A 22192-nucleotide genomic window follows, 5' to 3' on the forward strand; every position below is an offset into this window, starting at 1 on the left:
GGGGGAAATACAGGGAATTATGAGTTCAATAGTAATTAGTCTATATGGCAGTAACTGCCATTTACTCCCTCAAGATAATAATAATTATTAATTTAAACGAAGTATTCTTAATTGTAAAATTAAAAAAAGACAAAAAAGGTCAGACACTGATTCGCATTGTCTTTCCTCTCAGTATACAGGGGCTCCAAACTGTGTAATGTGCCGTTGGGTGATTTTTGAAACAGATTCCTAAAATCTAGAAATCATCACTGAAATAGTTTCTAGAAAAAAATCTAGAAATAGTGCCGAATATTTACCCTAAGCCTCTCGAGAACTCAATCCGCTTCCGTCGTGATAAGATTGTAGCCGTTCTCAAGAAATGCGCGTGACTGCGTGTATCCAGGACATTAGGCCCACTCGCGCGCATGAGGAATGTGCGCAGCCGCGTGCCCGAACGTGTTCGATTTTTCGCCCGCTTTTGTGGTTGCGTGGTTTATGACCCAATGATGGAAACGTGAATCCACGTTGCCACGTAGCCGGCTATTACTCTCCGTGAACCCCATTATCTTCCTTCGATTGTGGGGTAAAAATATGAGTCTGCGTGGAAGAATGCCTCTGTCCGCCACGGTCTCTTAAAAGTACGGTCATCCACTCTGCGAGAAAAAACCGTATGAACATTCAAGAGTCGCAAAATTTCCTTCGATAAAATGTTCATTTTTTAGAAAAGTTATGAATAATTTCTCCTTAAATTTTCAGGACTTTTCGGCGGAATTGGGAGGAAAATTATCTGAAAAATTGGAAGACAAATATCCATAAGTTTACCAGGAAACATGTCGAAGGTAATTATCGAAGGTAATTTGGCAACGCCTGAAGGTTCATACGGCGTTCTTTCTTAGTAGATCAGCATTCTGTCATGCTATAAGAAAAAACGCTGTATGAGGATTCTGACGATGCCGTCTTTCCTCCAATAAAAAATGAATTTACTTGACAAATTATGAGTATTTTTCTTCAAGTTTTTCCGACAATTTTGTTTGCAACTCATCTAAAATACCTGGAAATTCTGAGAAAAAGCAGGATTTAATTTAATTAAAAGCGGATTTTTGCAGTAAATTATGAGAACAATGTGTCTGATTTTTAATTTTCTTCACTATTCACTTGGGCATTTTTTTGTTTTAAGACTTTGCGTCGTGTACTTCATAGTCAGATTCTGTTTAAATATTAGGAAGCCCTCATTAACTAGTCATATTGACGAATTCGTTTTGAGGTTACAGAAATGCATGTTTTAAATGTTCGTCGTGCGGCGTTTAATTCATCCCGCTAAAGGAGAAAATGTTAAAACCCGCGTCGGAAAATACTCACCAAGTTTTTAAATTCACAGTCAAATGTTTGTTTGAAAGTATTAGAAATATTAAAATTATTATCACATTCTCCAAGAACTGCCGTATTTACAATGGGCAAAATCCGTGGGAAAATCAACGAACTCCAGAAACGCGGCAACAGTGTTTGTCACCAGTGAAAACTCCGGCGCCCAACGTCAAAGTAGGGCGCTCAACCCGCGAATCCAATCGATTTATCGCATTTCTTGTGAACGATAAAATCACAAATTATCTCCTGACATGATATTTTCTCAATAACATACGCGACTTACACACTGCAGCGATCGATATCCACGTTGTGGGCGGTTATTTTTGTTCTCTCGATTGATTCTTTCCTCGCAACAACGTGACCAGGTCGTGATTCATACGCCCTCATACCCTGCAGAATTATCGTGAAAGAGCTTAACTACATTTCAGATTTGCCAAATTTACGCTCGCATATTTTATTTTTACCAGAAACGTTTCGAGCATTTCTGTCTCACAATTTTATTGAAGTTTATTCTGATTACGCGTAAAAATCAGCAAAATTTTGGACAGAAATCGCATAGTCATGTTTTTGCGGAAAATTGAATCGCTTGAGGCGATATTGCAACCGTGGAATGAAGTTATACTCCTTCGTCTCGGAAATGACGAAATGTTCTAGGTAGTAATCAGTCTCGTTTAGACACTACCGGTTGAAAAGTAAGTTTGGATAACAGCATTGAAAGCTGCAAAAATATGCAAAATTAAGAGTGTGGTTCCTGAGGGGAGGGGGGAGGCACATGACAGAGATAAATCAGTTGTTGTGAGTTAGATATAGAGCCGTGTTTTGCTAGGTGAAACTGAAAAAGCAGAAAAGTAGAAAGAATGAATTCCCATGCGTGTAGAATATTTTCTGACGAGATAAGTGCCTTAAATTGTATCAGAGGAAGAAGGAAATGTGTCTGAAACCAAGCTTCAAGTTTTTGTCGAAACCGTAGTTGTCCTCAATAATTCATTTTTTTTTCATGTTTTTTTCTTTTGAGAGAGGAAAGTTTGGATGCACAATTTACAACGTATCAACTACAAAAATTAATAGCTCTCTGACCGGTCAATTTCAGATGTTTTCGATATGCCTACAGGGCCGGATTTTCCTACTTGCCGCCCATGGGCCGCCTGTATTTTGCCGCCCCCTTCTCATTCGTTTTGAAACATCAATCAAAACCATCAAGTGAACGTGCCAGCGGGGGAGGGGTGCATAAGACGAGTTTACTCGTGTTGAACACATTTTTTGAGAAAGCCCTGTCAACTCTACTAGCAAAAGGTCACGGAAACTTGCGCGAAAGTCAAGTTTCGTAAACCTATCTCTAATGGACAAGGCCTTCCATTCATAAGAAATGAACGAAAAAATTATGAAAGAACAAATACAAAATTTGGTTCAATGATTTTAACTTCCGCCGCCGCGCCGCGCCGACCGCACCGTGTTTGGCGCAATGCGTGAAGTATTCACGCAGTCTTGTAGGCGCTATGCGTTTCACGCTGACCGCTCTGTATTTGGCGCAATGCGTAAAGTATTCATGCATTCTTGTAGGCGCTATCCGTTTCACGCTGACCACAATAACCGCACTGTGTTTGATGCAATGCGTGAAGTATTCGTGCAGTCTTGCAGGCGCTAATATGTGTTACATGCCGATTGCCGCGCCGAGTTTTTCTCCTTATAATCTCAAGTCCTCGTCATCATTTCTTTCTAAGTCGCGCCGTTCCAGGCCAAATTGTGTGTTTGGTTTCTCTTCTAACTCGACTAATCAAAGGTGCTGTCTCTTGTATCACCGAAAGACGAGAAATTCAGAAATTACTATACTCTCAGGAAATGAGAGATTGTGTAGCCTTTTCTCGTTTGTAATTTTTTTTTCTAAATCCGATTTTTTTATACCTACATTTAAAAAAATTGCAAAATTTGCCGCCCCCTTGATTTGATTTGCCGCCATGGGCCGCGGCCCATGTGGCCACCCCCTTAATGCGGCCCTGTATGCCTAACTTTTTTTGCGTAACATTTTGACGAGGAAACATATTTTCCAGAGATCAAAATCTTAACCCGTTAAATCGATCAATCAATCACAATTTCTCCAAGATGGATGGTGAAACTTTTGGAGCTACAGAGCACTTAACCTATTGAAATGTACTCGTGGCAACAAGGCCGACCGCTCTGTTGAGCTGGAGCGGTGAATAGCAGCGGCCCAGAGTAAATATTTGAATGTGGCCTGAATGTGACCCTAATGATGCTGCTTCGTCGTGCAGTGTTGCAATCTAAACTCAGGTGCATCCACTGCAATATCTGTATCATATGTATGTACGCATTTTAATATTCGAATAATACGACTCACAGCTACAGGCCCAGAAAGTACCAATTGTCACAGAAAGTACCAATGCCGCCAATCGAAGGATTCGCACATGCATTGAGCTAAATGCATCAGTCGCTTTTAGGGCCGAACTCATAGTCGTTCCTTAAACAGCTTCTTTCATTAGGACCATATGGTGTAAATTTTGATCAATAGGAGTTTAAGGAGATCTTGAACTCAACACAATAAATTAAAAAATTTAACGCATCTTGAGTGAACGGAGATTTTCCACGAAAAAATTCTACTTTTTCACCAGAGCGTGCTCATTAATTTGAGTACACTCTATTTTTTCACATTTTTTTCTGATTAGGAAAATTATAAATATATATATATATATAAAAGTAAAAAAATGTGGCGCCGTCTGACGTCATCAGGCGGTATTTCCCATTTAACTACATGTATTTTATTGGATTAGGTCATTTTGTCATGTCTCCTCCGTAATAGTTTAATTTAAAAACCATTAATAATCTCCTGCCCAGTTCACTCAGTAGTTTCCGCTTAAAAATAAAATTAATCGAATTTCAGCAACCTGCAAATTGTCCATTCGGCAGAAGAACTCGGACGTACGTTCATGCAAGGGATTTCAACGATTTATCGCCGCAACAAATAAAAATTACAAAAGGACAAATTTTGCAAGTTTTGAAAATTTTCTATAGGTCCAGAACCTGAAAGTTTGTCAAAATCATAAAATTTGTCTTCCTCTCTCTTTTTTTTTGGAGCATAATTTCAATGCAAATGATCTAGTTCCAATGTAAAATTGTTGAATTGTATTCGAGCTCTACAAAATTTGCCCATTTTAAGATGCCGTGTCAAGGTGCGTGTAAACTGTGCGGAGCATAATAATAATAAAAAAAAAAAACCCTCTTAAAACTACCCTCCTTTCATCCAGGAAGTTTCTATGATAGAAAAAACGTAGACTTGCTCTGAAATTAAAGTTAAGCATTGCTCATGTCCATCTGAAATAAGGTCTTAATGACCTTCTTAAAAAATTGGAAATACAATATTATTTGAAATTCTTTTCACATTCTTTGAGGAAATAATAAAATCTAAAACATTTTTGGGATAATGATTTTGTGTTGTGATGCAATTAGCGTGTCATCTAGCAGTCATCGCGCGTAATATACAAATCATAATATACAGAACCTCTGCTGCACGGTTATTATTCGTTAAACTGGGCAATACTGTAAGTCTATACTTTGTTAAATCCCGATCTTTTTCAGCAGTCATCACTTCTCTTCATCCCAGTCACCTGTAACGAAAAAGAGAGAAAAACAAATCTCCTCAGGGTTTGCTCTGGGAGATAAGCTATTTTCCCGCCTTTCTTTTTATATGGTGTGATTTATATATCTTATTCACATCCCTAAATATTATAGATGAATGTTTCGTCGTGCTGTCAGGCGCGGCTTGAAGATCCGATCTAAATAAAAATCAGCTGAAGCTTCGTTCGGTGGAGATAGGTCAGTGTAAATGCGTAGTGGGTTCCAGTCTTAATGTGAGTGGGAGTGGCTCGTTCTTTAGCAAGGTGCATGGCGTCTTTTGCGAGGGGCAAGGGACGTTGCGGCTTTATCGTTATCCAGGAACCGTTTTTCAAAGTCTAGCCAGGATCTAAACCTGGCTGACTTTCCGTTCTATGTTATTCTCAAAACGTGTGAATATTCCTAACTTTCATTTTTCATTATAAAAATTATCATAAATGAGGGTTGCTACAGTCAGGGAAAACTGGAAACCGTCAGGACTTCTTGAAAAATCCGTGAAAATCGGGAAATAATAGGGAATATGACGAAATTATTAGAGCAGCAAACTGATTCTTTTTAGAACGTCATTGACGTATTGAACAACAAACTTTGCGTGTTGAGGCTTGAAAGTGGAAATTTTTAACCATCCCGCTTATCGTCAAGTCAAGTTTTTTATCCATCGTGTCATCAACAGTGGGCGTGGCGTGTTTTACGATTTATCGATTGATCTGCCACTAAAACCTATAGAAAAGGATCGAAAAGCAGGGTGATTGCAACGTACACCTTAATAATCGATTTTGTACCACAGCTAAAAATGGTGAGTTGTCAATTATCGATCGTTCACGCCTCGGAACGTTCGTTGAGCCAATCAATGCTCAATGTTTTTAAATGACCTCTCTCTCCCTCTCTTTCTCCCCCTCTCTCCCTGCCCCTCCCCATCTCTCTCTGATTTGTGCTACCAGCAAGCTTGATCCTTTTGAGAAAAATTTCGCCATTATGCTTCAGGTAACTTTCAAAATTGGCCACAATTGCATAAGACCTTGGAGAAATGGACTACATTTTGCAATTTGGAACCAGAATGTCTGGCTCAGTTTAAATACAACCATGTATCATAAGTTTTCCTATGCAGATAAGTCCTTTCACAGATGAGCCAGAAATTGTAGTTCCCAATCGCAAAATGCCGTCCAATTGTCTTTCGGCAAGAATGTTGCTGTTCATAATAAGAACCGGGTCCCATAACCTCCCAGGCTAAGTACACATCTTTCCAGGGAAACAATTTTTATTTGGACTACATTTTGCGAATCGGAATTACAATTTTTGGCTCATTTTAGAAACCAAGTATGTACTCTTATTTCCCCAATGTATACTTAAATGTTTTTACAGATGAAAGAGAAATTGTAGTTTCTAATTGCAAAATGAAGTCCACTTCATAGTAGTACCCACCCTTTATTGTCTTGCATCGTTTTCTCGCACTTTGCAAAGAGACAACTCGATTCCCAACCATTTCATGACTCATCGGTGACGTCAGGATTTGAGCAGATTCACTCCCACACCAAATACTCCCGCGCTCAAGTGAACCACCATGACGTCATACAGTGACGTCCACCTCTTGAATCAGGAACTCTCCCAAGTGACGTCACAGGCATGTTCTACTTGCACGCATACGCCGCGATTTGAACGGGCTCTAATACTCGATCAAGAATCTATTGATAAAATGTTGGGCATGTGCATCTTCAACAGACTTGGCAAGACAGGTCTACCTGTCTTGGGCTCAGGACCCATCCGCAGAGGGAAGGGTGGGTAAGAGAATCACGGTAAGAATCGGTGACCGGGAGGGGGGGGGGGGGCTGTAGGGGCTTTTTCTGGAAACAGGTTCTCTCTCTCTCAGCATTGCTATTATGACGTTCCATTATACATCCAAACTCCGTTGCCGGTTTTCTTGAGCTTTGATTCAAAGGTTATATTTTTTATTATGAGATCCGTCTTTTTTTTTCTTCTCTGTTTTTGGGTTTTTTTTTTTTTATATAATCTTCGTCTTGGTTTATGATGGTACGAAAATAAGTCGCCAATCGCTGATCGGCCGTGGACAGCATGCAAAGTTGGAAATAGCTGTGTTTAAATAACATGAATAATAAAAGTATCTTTAAAAAGAAAAAAAAAAAAAAAAATAAATAAATGGGTTTTTCGATTTAGAAATTTTCCTCCCTATCGGAAAAATGTTGAAAAAAAAAGTTTTAGTTGAGATCATGAATATCTCGATTTTTTCAAAAACTGCATTTATGCGGCTTGTTCTCCAAGTTCCTAGATTGTTTTTTTAGTCGCTTTCAAAGCTTTTAAATCTTGTTCTTTTCTATTTGGTCCATTAAAACACTCAAGTAGCTTAACCACTTTTGTACAAAAGCACCTCATTATTCCCGTTAACACGCGAGAATATCAGTCTCGCAGTTTCAAACGACTGAGCCACCCTTCCTCCGTCCTGCAGTATCATTTTCTCTCTTCTTAACAGCTCGTTTATGTTAACTTTAAATCTGTTAACTCAAAGGGATATGTACTAGCTTTGAAAGTGAGTTATCTCTCTCGCGTTTAATGAGGATGAATATCGCAAACAGGATCATTAAACACTCATTATCTATCTCCTCAAAGTACCAAATTCTACCTCGTAACATTTTCAATGCGGCAAAGCATTGGCGAATAAAGTTGTCTCGATTCATCGATAAAATCAGAATTAGTTAAAAAGTTGGCTCGAGATATTGTCTTCCGTAGCCACTCGCAAGTCGTAACCAATGATAAGAAAAAAGCAAAACGTGAGTACATTATAGTCGCGCTGCAGGACATCCTCTTAAACTGGTGATGTGTCGGGGTTATTTGGACTTCGTTCAGTAGAAACAAACTATAAGCCGTATTAGCTATTTCCAAATCCAAGCGGACAATTTAATTGTTTACATGAAAGTGGTTTTGCCGATTTTTGTGAAAATTTCAGTGAATTTTCCGGATATTGGGAAGCAAATTCCTTTAAATTTTCCAAAAAATCCGCACAACCGTTCTCTCATGAAATCCTAAATTGCCCAATTAAATTTTATTTTGCAATAGCTGATGTAACTTGGTTCCTTTCTGCTAAACGCGGTCTATTTGAGGCCTCGGTTGACGTAACAAAAAATACAGTCGATCGACCAAATCGCTCTGATCGAACCAACAAAAAAGTAATCAAAGATACGGAAATTTTAACTATGTATTGAATCGGACTGCAATAAGAACAGTGACTTAAGTTATTTCAGCACTGCTCATGAGAATGTAAGTATCGATGCATTCGTACCCAGCTTTTGGCATTATACTTGTAGCGCCTGCATCACAATTTCTTATCGGGACTATACATTTGGATTGCATTTTGTAAAAAAGAACCACGAGCATTGCAATGATGCTATAAGATTGTGCAAATTCATCCTTTGCAGTGAAATAACTGAAATCATGAAAAAAGATGAAATTTACATGGTATAATTTTTGTCTTAGATTCACAGTTTTCAGCGAGTAAAATAGAAACTGTTTATAGATAATCAGGTTTTCTTCCAAGACAAAAGAAGTTGCACAATCTTAGCAACATTGCAATGCTCTTGGTTCCTTTTTGCAAAATGCAATCCATTTTGCAATACGGAATCACAATTTCTGGCTCAATTTTTGGGCTTGTAGAAACATAAGTTCCCATAGTTCAGTTTCCATAAGTTTCCCTGTGCAAATACGTGTTTTTTATGGATGAACTAGAAAGTGTAGTACCTATATATTATAATTGCAAAATTTAGTCCATGTCACTTTCCATCTCTAGATATGGCGGTATGCCTCCCGTTGAGGTAGTGCATTTTCAATTATTCGATAAAGTTGGCAACCGCTTAGCGGAGCTGGAGTCACGGAGTCCCCGAAGTCACATCCTACTACCCTTTTTAAAAACATCTCTCGCGGTGCGCTTACTAAGCGCACTGAAAACGTAACATATTCATATTATTTTCCCGCCATTCGAGTTAGTATAAGCTGCCGAAGCCCAACCTTCCGTCCTTCCGTGCTAAGGAAAAGTGCCGTATAAACCATTGGACGTTGCCACATTTTTTTTTATGAAAGATTAATTTTCTGGTAATAATATTTTTCCTCTTATTATTTAGATAATTTCGTTCGCAATTTCAACGAAAACTCCTACAAATTTCATGGAGAATATTCATAATTTTCCCTGAAAATAAACGTTTTACCGGAGAAAATTTGGCAACTGTCGAAACCAGAATAATTTTCCAGTAATAATATTTTTCTTCTTATTATTTAGATAAGTTCCTTCGCAATTTCAAGGGGAATATTCAAAATTTTCCCTGAAAATAAACATTTATCGGAGAAAATTTGGCAACCGTCGAAACTAGACTAATTTTCTGGTAATAATATTTGTCTTCTTCTTATTTAGATAATTTCATTCGCAACTTCAACAAGGTGTCAGTTGCCCGATAACCTCTTGGAGGATAGGCATTTGTGGCGTTTGGATGTCGCAGAATGCCAGAGTGCGTTGTAGAAGCGACTTCTATATAATTTCAACAAAATTTCCTACAAATTTCAAGGAAAACATTCATAATTTTCCCTGAAAATAAACATTTTATCGGAATAAAGGCAACTCTCTGATGTTTATTCGGCGTTTTTTCATAGCACGGCAGCATATGCTCTGTGCTCACCCACTTAACGCTACCGAATTGTGCATCGTGCGTCAGCGCGGTCAGCTTCAAAGAGTTCCATGAGTCAGCAGGTCAGCATCAAAAGTAGTGTTCTCTACCGTAAGTGGCTCAAACATACAAAAAGGAGAACGTTAGCAGTTACTGGATTCCGGATCTCTTAGGTATAATCATAGAGAAAAGTATTCGATCTCTGAAAGTGCTCATTCTGCTGAAAACAGATGCAGCAATTGCAGCTGCATGATAAACACGGGTAAAATTGCGGTACTGCTTAATAGATGTCATATGAGGATCATATTCAATCAGGAGTCAACTCAGTGCTCCCACTTCCCGGAACTAGTTCCGAATCCCGGAACTTTTGAGATGTTTCTAAAAATTTTCCCGGAAACTTTGAAATTCCCAAAATATCCCGGATCTTTTACATTTTCCGGAACTTACCCGGAACTTTTGGTAAAATCTAAAAGGAATCCTGGAACTTTTGACGGTCATGGAGTGGGAGCAATTGGAACAAAAAAATTCCGAATCTCGGAACTTTTGATGGACATGGAATGGGAGCAGCACTGAGTCAACTAATTACTAAAATTCTTTTTATTCGTTTTACTCATGAACCCCGTCCACAACGTTCATATGACATGCACACGGCTCATGAGTCAGCATATTTTGGCGCTTATTTCCTTTCGATTCAAATAAAAATCCTACTTTCCTATTTTCCCAGAAGGAATCACGCCCACTTTTCATTGCTTCCTATGCAGCTCTCTAGAGCGCACCCCCATCGATCCCACCCGTCTTTAGTTTCTTGTGGCATGAGTACGCCTTTTTTAATGCAAACCAAAATTTAACGCACAACACGATTCGAGCAACGAAATTTACTGAAATTGACTCCTAATCAAGATATTTAATGTTTCTTCACGCGAGAATTTAAACCTCCCGCTAATGAAAACACAATGGTCTACGTACATCAGATCGCAAACTAAACTTTACCGTGGCAGTCTCTGCTGAACGAAAATATAGCCATCTGAATCTTGACGATTCGGCTCAGCTATAGCAAATTATGTCCTCTTTGAACAATAAAAGGTAGGAAATAAACAACGTTTGATTGAGAAGCCTTCCAAAATTGTCGTAGTGCGTGATTTGACTCACTTTGAGTATGTGTTTCTCGTGACCGGACAATTCAAATTTCCCGTAATCAATGTAAAGTTAAAACGTTAATATCTTAGTTAGGAGATGATTTCAGTAAGTTTTTATGCAAGAATCGTGTTCTACATGAAATTCTGGTTAAAAACATGTTTCAAAGTGCATAAATTCGTACCTTGTCTAGTGATCCATTGGTGAATGGATGTTTTGTTTAATCTTTGCCTTAAGGTGGTTCGACGGTTGCCATTTTTTGCGTCAGAGCGTCGTGCGATATATCGCATCAATTCGTTCCATAATTTCAGCTATTTATCATTTCTTTCGAATTTTGAGATCCCACTTCTGTTGTCACGAGACTAAAGAATTCATGGACCGAATTTGACAAAGAAATTCAACGTATTAAAGGCAGGGGTTTTTCAGAGGAAAAACATCGCACTCGAGTGCAGTTTCGATATCGGTATCGAATGCGATATTTTTCCTCTAAAAACTCCTGCCTTTAATACGTTGAATTTCTTTGTCAAATTCGGTCCATGAATTCTTTAGTCTCGTGAGTCGTGACAACAGAAGTGCGATCTCAAAATTCGAAAAAAATGACAAGTAGCTGAAATTATGGAACGAATTGATGCGATATATCGCACGTCGCTCTGACGCAAAAATGGCAACCGTCGAATCACCTTAACAGAGAGGACACCTCGGAGATCATCGATTAGGCCCAATAAAGTGGTCCGAACAGAGTCAAGTCCCGTCGAAGTTGCCCAGATAATGGGAGTCGAACGAAAGCCCGGGGCATTTTGCTAGGGGTTTTGAAGTGCATTCATCCAAATTAATTTTCCCGCCATCCTTTTCGACGTGGATGGGCGAAGGAGCGAGGTAAATGAATATTTTATGGTGCACACACTCACACCGGCCCTCGAGATAAGCAAATGAAAAGCTTTCACACCCACGACCCACTCCGCTGTGGCGGGAGCCCGGCTTGCCCACTCCGTGACGTTGGTCGCTCGCATGACGCAACGAGTTCCATTCAAACGTTTGACACCACTTCTGCCTCCTCAAGAGCCGGGATTTTTATGGCACCCACTTTTAATGGGATAGGATCATTACCCGATTTTATGGACTCCGTACGTAGTGCTTTGCCGGGCGCACGTTTTGATAAGAACTTTTGCTCCCCGGGCTCGGGTTAATGATCCCTCGCGATGCCATGTGGACGTGTTTCTATCAAACGGAACTATGTGCATCAAGACATGAGCCCTGAGACCCATAAGAATAGGTGCATAACAGGGCTCAAGTCATAATGCACATAGTTTCGTTCGACAGAAATACGTCCATGTTATCATCAAGGTGAGGCATTCTGCCGTAAGGAAGAACGCCGTATGATCCTTCAGGTGTTGCCAAATTTCCATTGATAAAATACAAATTTCCCGAATAACTTATGACTATATTTCTTCCAATATCTCAGAGTTCGCATTTTCACCTAAAGTTCCTGAAAATTTCTAGGAAAAATATTAGTAACTTTCCGAAAAAATAAACATTTTATCAAAGGAAATTTAGCAACCCTCGAATGTACATACGGCGTTCTTCCTCAGCACGACAGCATTTACGGAAACTAAATTGCTCAAAAGATGCTGACAAGTAGAAAACACAAAAATTGCGCCCCGAACTATAGAAAAAAACACGTGGTGGTAGAATTAGGGTTGCCACTGTCAGGGAATACCGGGAAAACTGGAAATGTCAGGAAATCTAAAAAGTCAGGGAAGACCTGGAAATGTCAGGGAAAATGACGAAAAAGTCGGGGGAAAATTGATGATTTGCTTTTATTAGCTTTCGAGGATGGATTTGACGTTTGGAACAACACATTTTGCCCGAAAACTATTTCAAATTCTATCTATTTGGCTCTATGGCATATCTTCTACTGTCAGGGAATTTCACTCATATATGTTACAGAAATCAGGGATATGTCAGGGAATTTCATTTTCTAAATTTTGTGGCAACCCTGTAGAATAGACCCAGAAAAATTCCAAAAATGTTAACAAGAGTCAATAACTTGAGCTCTGATATTCGAGGGGGCGGGGGGGGTGGGTGTTCAGCTCAGGGAGATGTATTGGAATGCTAAATTTTTACTTGACATTTTGGGAATTCTTTGGTCTTGCTTTCCGCGCAGAATAGCGTTGACTTAGCACTGTTCTACCACTCCTTACCCGAATAGAGAGAAAAAGTATTGACAAGTCTTGCATTTTGGAGGATAGGTTAGGTTCATTTAGATCATTGAGCTCTTAGGACTCAAAATGGCAGTCAAGTTACCTTCTTTTGTCTGGAGACCGATAATCGATATTGAATCGCCTATGATAATATTCGAGTCGATAAAAATTACATCAAAGGGAATGTTTTATAAGTTTTGATCAGATTTTTCAACCAAGAACGGTAGAAATGCTAATTATTTGTTTTTCTTATTATGTTGCAGGTTTGTGCTTCATTTAATCGAAATCGACTAGATACTAAGTGTGAAAGTGGCCCTGTTCGTGAGTATCTTCGAATGGCAGAATATCTTTTACACACAAAGTACATTTGTGGTAATTTTTCCGATTATCGTTGCCGCACAAAATCATTTTTGCACTTCTCAGATTTCAAACATCTGACAACATCGGCAGGGCATGCAGTTAATTTCCCACAATCATTTAATAGTGGAGCGGCTGTTCGCGGGCAATGTAGCATGATTTTAATTCGGACATCCGTGTCAATTTTAACGAATATGGCGTAAATTGTTATTTTAGTTATAGTTAGTCTTTGATAAAACACAAATTCTCTGGTAAACTCATGAGTATTATTCTTCCAATTTTTCAGAGAATTTTGTTCGTATTTTGGTCTAAAGTTCCTGAAAATGTCAAGGAAAAATATACAGTAGACTCTTGATTATCCGGCTTCGTATTATCCGGACTCTGGATTATCCGGATCGATTTTGCAACAATGTAACTACGTATGCATTCCGATAAGTGAGCGGATCCGCGGAGAAGCGGTCGCAAGGCATATTGGCGCCTGCAAGGCTGAAGGAATACTTCGCGCATTGCGCCAAACAGCGAGGTCGGCGTTGAACGCATTAGCGCCTACTAGATTGCATAAATACTTCTCGCATTACGCCAAACACAGGGCAGTCGGTTAGATAGCCTAAAACGCACATCAGTGGCTACAAGACTGTCTGAATACTTCACGCATTGCGCGCTTTAATCTTTGTGTTGTAATTTATCGTTGATTGAGTCGTTCAATTTGGCGTTAACCTTTTAAATTCGTGTTGGTATGTACATGATGTAGACATAATAAGAATACTGTGGTGTTGGTTGGTGGTGTTTGTGTTTACTATTATTATCCGGATTTTTTTTTATCCGGATCGGGCCCGGCACCAACTAATCCGGATAATCCAGAGTCTACTGTACATAATTTTCCTCAAGGATAAGCATTTTATGAAAGGAAATTTGGCAACTCTCGAATATTCATACATCGTTTTTCCTTAGCATGGCAGCATTCTCGTAGGTGCATCTCAAAGCAAAGCATTTCGGCTCAGGTTCAAGTTCCATTGAACGTATCTGAACTAAGGCTGGGTTTCCTTGAAGTAAACGGTACCTCGACTTTTCTTCCCACAAATGTCTCCAACGGCCCTCACAGTCCAGACACTTCAATCCCTATTAAATTTTCCTGAACCCCACTTTTTCAGACCGAGGAGACTTTAGCTCGCTGGAGCCGCGTGTTTCTCCTCGAAGCGCCTGACGGAAGCTCCACAGCGGCGAAGCGCAAACGTCGACTTTCGATGTTTTCCCATTGGAATGTATGGAGAGGAATCGATCATTTTGATACACCTCGATAATCGATATTTTCCCGTAGGTTTGAACGGCATATCGATCGAGCCATCGTAAAGCGCGATCGAGGCTCAACCCTCGTTATGTCCTTAACGGTTTTCCAGTACCTTTGAAGTGTCGGAGTGAAATTTCAATGGCCGATGCTATAACTGTGCGCGCGGCAGTTGCGCTGCCCGGGCCGGTGCTGAAAGACGCCGATGAAGGGGGCACCCTGGGGGACGGGGGGGCTGGATGAGGCCGAGAGAATGACGACAGCGCATGCGCGTCGGCCGCGGATTCCAGGAACGAGAAGAATGCCCCGCGCGCTGAATCCGCGTTCTAGCGCCAAACTTGACTTTTTTGTCGGAAAAAGCCCGCCAAGTCACCCGGAGCAACCCGAGGCCACGGCGCGGCGCGCCAAGATGAAGGCGCATCCAGTGTTGTCGTCTTGGCGGACTCGCTTTAATCCGCATTTTGTTACCGTTCCTCACTGAAAAAAAAAAATCTCGGTGTATTTACTAAGAAAAGGGTAAAATTACCAAGCATTCAGGGCTCTATTTGATCCCAGCCTTTTCTTGGTAAAATTACCATTTATGGAATTGGTAATTTTACCGAGAAATCTCGGTAAAATTATTGAACTTTCTCGGTAATTTTACTGGACCCCGGTAAAAACGCCAATATTTTTTATCGACTGTGGTAGAATTACCGAGATAAAATGGCAAAGTTACCGGGAATTGATCACCAATAAAAGTAGTATTCTTACCTAGGTAAAAGTAAAAATACACTAAAAATACCGGTTTTTAGGTAAGCTTACCTGATTAAGATGGTCTTGGTAAAATTACCAATAATTGGTAAAAAAAAGTGAGATGGTAAAGGTACCAACGGACCTTGGTAAAAACGCCGGGAATTTGTTTTCAGTGCTGGGTTAAGGGATCTTAGTCTAGGAAGGTTGATTTCAGGCTGTGTTCTGCCTTCCCCGGGCGCCAAATGCGCCTAAAAATCGGGTCTTGGCGTCTAAAAATTGGGGTGGAGGGGGGGGGGGGGGTTGCTGGGCCTTCGTGGCGCCTAAAAAATTTGACGGATTGAACTCGCAATCGGGAAGCAGCGGTAGCGATGAAGCGCTCTGCGCTCTCTATACGCCCCGTTCGCAGCATCGCCATGGCCCGTATGCAAAAATTTTATTTGGCTCCCCCAGGATTAAAGCGGAATCGCCCTGGCGCTAGCAGTTAAATTCGGTAGCCATTTGCAAGTCGTAATCTGTGAGTAATATAGAGAGAAAAAATATTACGTTAGTTCAGGAGGGCGCACGTGTTTCATCTCCTAATGTCTCAGAATAACCTACGGTTTCGGTCGATTTAATCAAGAATTTGATCGATCAAGCAAGTCCGTTTGGTTAGAAGGTAACCCGAAGCAACCATAAACACGGAAATTTTAAACGCTGTTAGTCTGTTGGCGTCCTAAAGAGCAAAGTCTCGCACGGCTTAGGTAATGTTCCTGCTGATGAAAGTGCATTACAAATCAGGAATTTCGGGTCGCAAACATAAGAGATTACAATTGCAATTAGTTTCCTTCTTGAAACCACGTTTTTTCAACCAAACTTCAAGCAGTCGAAATACCGGGGTTGGTTTGATAGCCGTGGCCGTTTTTCGTCCCAAAAATCCCAAATTTTTTAGTTTTTGAGGACTTAGTTCAGGGCCCTCTTCGGATGAATGGTCACCTTTAAAGAAGCATTCACTGGAAAAAAAAAACACATTGGATCTAGAGTCCAGACTCTTAAAAACATCAACAAGAAAAAATACTCTTGATTCAATCGGATTTTTGCTTAAATCAAGAACGAAGCCTGTTAATTTGAGCGGATTTCCTTTTGATCTAAGCATAAATCCGATTGAATCAAGAGTATTTTTTCTTGTCAATGTTTTCAAGAGTCTGGACTTTAGATCCAATGTGTTTTTTTTTTTTTTTTTTTTTTTTTCTCCCAGTGTTCTCTACAATTGGTATGTTGCATACAGGATGCTTCTGTATATGCAACAGACCATTCATTTCGAGTCCATAAGTTTGATGGAGCAAACCGCGTGATACAAATATTTCGACTTCCAAATCGGTAAAATTTAATATCCACGAAATGAGGGAGAATCTATTTTCGGTTGACTCAGAGACTTTGACGCAGGACTACTGCGTAGAAAAGTCGAGTGGGGCAAAAAGCGCGATACAACTATTCCGACTTCCAAGTAGATAAAATTGCATATCTGCAAAATGAAGGAGAATCTATTTTCGCTTGACTCGGAGACTTTAACGCCGAGGTAGAAAAGGTGGATGAGACGAAACGCATGATGCAACTATTTCGACTTCCAAGGAGGTGACGTTGCGTTTCTGCGAAATGAAGGAGAATTTATTTTCGCTTGACTCGGAGACTTTAACGCTAGAGTAGAAATGGTGGATGGGTCGAACCGCGTGATACAACTATTTCGACTCCCAAGTAGGTGAAGTTGCGTATCTGCAAAATGAAGGAGAGTTGCTCTTCGCCTGACTCAGAGACTTTAACGCAGGGGTAGAAAAGTTGGATGTGGCAAACCGCGTGATACAACTATTCCGTCTTCCAAGTAAATAAAATTGCGTATCCAAAGGCGATCCAAAAAATGGAAGAGAATCTCTTTCTGACTTACTCCGAGATTTTAATTAAAGATTCAATTTAATACTCCGGCATATAAAGAAAGCTGAAAACTATTTGTTGCTTTCCTGCAACGCTATGCAGTGAAGGGTCAACCTGAAAATTAAAGGTGCATCGTAAAACAGTTTTTTTTTTATAAAGTGTTAAGTTCCAAAAAACGCGGGAAAATTTTGATGGATTCACGGCGCTCTTGCTTAGCACGGCAGTATAGGAATTGATCGATAAACAGGGTGTTCGATTCTGTACCATAGCTTCAAATAGGGAAGTATCGATAATCGATCATTCACGCTCCGCCCCCGCCGTTAACAGACGCAGTCACGACGAAGCGCGGCAAAACCATCGATCTTACAATGAGAAGGATGGAAAAAAAAGTAATTGTAAATCGGAACGGCAACGCTGGCGCGAAATAAATCTCTGTCGCGAAACTGAGTACGGAGCAGCCGAGACCCGAGGAGATCCGATCGGAATCGCGGATGGCGGATGTTTTCAGGCGGCATAATACGCCGCTCCTCGGACAAAAGGGCGTATCTGTATTACCGCAAGAGCCCTGGCAAGCATAGAGATGTACGGAGAACAGGGCTCATGTCAAAATAGAGTTATGCCCTCACGCCGCGGGAGCGACGAATAGTCGGAATCAGTGCCGGGTCGAGGCCGTTGCCAGGTGAGCGCGGGAAAACCGCCCTCCTCAGGTAAAAAACGGGGGACGGCTACCCCGCGCCCGAGGTTGCCAGGTCGCACGACGGAAAGTGGGTTTCAATTAGAGTCCCTTTATACTGAGAGTCAAGACAATGTGAATCCATTTCTGATTGGTTCCCGTATTTTAGGCCTTCACTGTGTCACAAACGGGAATAAAGATTACATTTTCACCGATTGCAAAGATTACAATCTGGAATGGACCAGGGAATTACGGGTTCGGCAAGGAACAAACGGAATGAGAGAAGGAACGGAGAAAGGAATTTGAGAATGGGCCGATTAAAGATTACGAAAAACGTTCCATTATTGTAATCTTTATTCCCGTTTGTGACTCCATGAGGGGGTGTTGTGTTAACTCTCAGTATAAAGGGACTCTAGGTAAAAGTGCTGATTTTTGGCCGATCTGGCTACGATTCCCGCGCCGCACGTCACTGGATCGTAGAATGACTAGGCAACCGTTTCGTTTTTTGAAATCTACCTCCGACCGGGAGGGGGCAAGGGGGGCCGTGGTGCCGAATGGACCGAGGTGTGCCGACTGGACGCTGGGCCCGTGCCCCCCCTCCCCCCCCCCGATCACCTGTATTCTGGTTTTATCGCTTCACTTCTTGCATCGGTTGTTGGCCCCTCAATGAATGGACCAGCGCGCGCCCGCTTGGCCGATTCGGCAATTCCCCTCGGAATGTTTTCCCCGAAAGTCTCGATCACTTGAGATGGGCAATATGCTGTCAGTTGTTGGGACGAATGTCATGAATATGTTTGAGAAAAATTTTACTGTACAAGAAACGTTTCTTCTAAATTCAGCGAAGCTCGATCTCATTTGAGGAGCTTGGTGGGAATGTGCATCGCTATTTTAAGAAGTGTGGGGCACTGTAAAAAGTTCGGTGTTCAATATAATATCAACTTATTCGGTTCGTCCAACTGAACTTTCGGTTTGTCAAACCGAACTTCTGTGGTTAAGAGAGCTGATGAGCATAGTTTGGTCGAACGTTCGGTTATACGAACAGAAAGTTTAGTTTGACAATTGGTTGGCATATCGCGCCATCTATTTCTTCAATTTATTCGTTGAAATCTCCGAGTCAGCCCAAAAGAGCTTTCTCCTTCTTTTTTCGTATACGCAATTTAACCAAACCTAACTTTTCTACTCCAGCGTCAAGGTCTCCGAGTCAAGCGAAAATAGATTCTCCCTCATTTTGCAGATATGCAATTTTATCTACTTGGAAGTTGAAATAGTTGTGTCGCGCGTTTTGCCTAAGCCAACTTTTCTACTCCTGCGTTAAAGTCTCTGAGTCAGCCGAAAAGAGATTCTCCTTCATTTTGTGGATATACAATTTTATCTACTTGAAAGTCAAAATAGTTGTATCTCGCGTTTCGCCCCATCCAACTTTTCTACTCCTGCGTTAAAGTCTCTGAGTCAGCCGAAAAGAGATTCTCCTTCATTTTGTGGAGATGCAATTTTACCGGTTTGGAAGTTAAAAGAGTTGTATCACGCGTTTCATCCCATCTAGCATTTTTCCTCCTGTGTTAAAATCTCGGATTCAGCAGAAAAGAAACCACTGTCTTTTTCACTGTCTCGTGGCAATACCAGAGCATCTATTCAGAAAAAGCACCGTCAACGAAATCTTTTTACTCCAAGAAAACCGCATTGTTCGCTGATTTTTCGCGTCAGTTTGGACCAATGTACACCCAAAAGATATCTTAGCGATCGAATCAAAGTCCTTATCCATAATTTTTGAAAATCCAACTCTGATATGATGAACCCTCAGGCGTTGCCATTTACTTCTATTAAATACGAATTTATTGAGGACGTTACTCATATTTTTCTTCTAACTTTCCAGACAATTTTGTTCGCAATTTCAGCTAAATTATTTGAAAATTTTAAGGAAAAATATGAATAGCTCTCCCGAAAAATACGTGTTTTATCCGGGGAAATTCGGCAACCCTCGAATGTTTATGTGGCGCTGATCCTTAGCATGGCAGTATGGACAGCAGAATGGAAGTATGGTGTATACTCTTCCCGCTACTAGAGTCCCTTTATACTGAGAGTCAAGACAACACCCCCTCATGGAGTCACAAACGGGAACAAAGATTACAGAAATTGAACGTTTTTCGTAATCCTTGATCGGCCCATTCTCAAATTCCTTTCTCCGTTCCTTCTCTCATTCCGTTTGTTCCTTGCCGAACCCGTAATTCCCTGGTCCATTCCAGATTGTAATCTTTGCAATCGGTGAAAATGTAATCTTTATTCCCGTTTGTGACACAGTGAAGGCCTAAAATACGGGAACCAATCAGAGATGGATTCACATTGTCTTGACTCTCAGTATAAAGGGACTCTAGCAGTATGGACAGCAGAATGGAAGTATGGTGTATGCTCTCCCCGCTACCTGAGGAAGTGGAACGAACCCACTCGGCGGCGCGACTTGGCAACCGTGGCGCAGTGTTGCCAAGCGTGTCGATCAGCATCCGCGGGTTGTGGAGTCGCGGGGCGGGGTATAGTAACCTCGGTGGCCAGCCAAGCGAGAGCCGGGTCCTGCTCCATCCCGCTAGTCCGCGGCTCCAGTCAGTCGACGATCAGAATGCAGAGTCTAACGTGGCAGTCTCTGTGCTCGCCGCGCGCCCTCTGAGTTTCCCCCTTTCGCCCGGGTTTTTCCAACCCCTCGCCCGAGTTTTCCCACCCCTGTGCTTGTGGATTACCCCTGTGTGTGCTTCGCTGCAATTAAATCCCGGAATCGTCGCGGAATGAGGCTTCACCGGCCAGCTTGCTCGTAAACCAAGTGATTTTTGTGTTGTTGTGCGCCCTCGCTGTGGAATCTGTTGTGTGTTGCTGTTTGTTCGCGGGCTTCAATCGCTCCTTCGTTCTGTTTTGTTTGGGGGGTTTAGTGCAAGAATGTTGTAGTGTCAAGTGGGTGCGACCGTGGATTTAATTTTGACCTCTACGGAACCGCTGCCGAATTTAATTCAGGTCAGTCTACCGCCTTTCTAGGTGTTTTTTTCAGGTGACATCCCTTGCCGCCAGTTGCTCAAGTTTATCTATATTCTATATTGCCAGTGGAACTGCGAATCTTGTAGCTTGGTTTGCAATATTGCAAATCTCCGGTCTTTGTTTACCATTTTGATGAATGTTTGCTCAAAGCTTCGCATCAAAATGTGCAGTATTATGCATTTATTTTTTGCTACTAACGTTCAGCGGAAATTTGTCCACGCCAGGTTTTATCGTTGGAATCGATCGTATAGAGAACTTTCTCGCGATTATTCTAAATTTCGCCCAAACTTTTAACATGTACTCGTCCTCTTTTTTTCTCAAGTTTTCTCTCCCACCTTCACTAATTTGCTGATTTATCTCGGGTAACATGTCAAACTTTAGTTTTGAGTAAAAGTGTTTCTCTTTGAAACCTCCAAATGAAGTGCCGAGAGGTCATTTTCGCAGTTACACCTATGCAAAAGCTGGTGACGATTGGTGGATTTGGCGGTATGAAGGTAGGAAATGCTTAGGTGCGGATAGTTATTTATGAAGAGTAAATTACTCTCCGAACTAAGAAAGTTATTGATACCACCGTCCTGTGAAAAAAATGTCTCTCGTGAAATGTTAGAATGTCTCACAGAACGGCTCTCTTCAGGCGTAAGGGCGTATCCCGATTTCTGAACCCTAGAAAGCATGAATTTTTTAGATGAAATACGCGGAAATCCAGATACGCCTTTACGTCAGAGGGGCGACCAGAAGCGGTAAAATTAGGAGTTTAAGCGTCTGGGAGGTTATCAATGTTGCCCTAGGTCCCAGATTAAGAACATCTCTAAGGGGACAAGATCCAAGATATTTCTTGTATCGAATAGAACAAATAGAATGTTGTGATACAATAACAATGGCTTAAGATTAAAAATATAGGCACTTATAATGGTGTAGAGACAGAACAGAGATAAAATAGAAACGTAAACGACGAGGAAACGGAAAAAGGAAAAAAACAACAATAGAAACAATGTTTTGAAAAGCTTACAAGCCTAGGTGTACTTCAGAAAGTGCTGTTCTAGGCAGTGATTTCGTAAGGAGATCACGCGTAAAAATGAAAGCCGCGGGTGGACCAGTGGACCTTAAAGGGACAAAATAATCGATTCGATGCAAGAAGTGATTTGTTGTAAAAAGAGGAAGAGCACTTTAAAGAAGTCCACTGGACACTGGAAAAAGAAACACATTGGATCTAGAGTCCAACATCGACATCCAAACATCGACAAGAAAAAATACT

At 41.0% G+C, this 22192-nt stretch overlaps 1 protein-coding gene across 2 annotated transcripts in view; it reads left to right on the forward strand.

Moving 5' to 3' along the window:
* Positions 1 to 22192, forward strand: part of ASPP (Ankyrin-repeat, SH3-domain, and Proline-rich-region containing Protein) — a 687069-nt gene that overhangs the window by 306008 nt on the left and 358869 nt on the right. The window contains exon 1 of one of the 2 annotated variants that reach the window (XM_072302247.1): positions 20475 to 20916. The exons of the other annotated variant lie outside the window; for it this stretch is intronic. The gene's annotated coding sequence lies outside the window, so the exon portion shown is untranslated. Of the gene's footprint in view, positions 1 to 20474; positions 20917 to 22192 lie in introns of those variants that run through there. 2 annotated transcript variants of the gene reach the window in all.

Source organism: Bemisia tabaci, chromosome 7 (assembly GCF_918797505.1).
Source record: "Bemisia tabaci chromosome 7, PGI_BMITA_v3".
NCBI lineage: Eukaryota > Metazoa > Arthropoda > Insecta > Hemiptera > Aleyrodidae > Bemisia > Bemisia tabaci.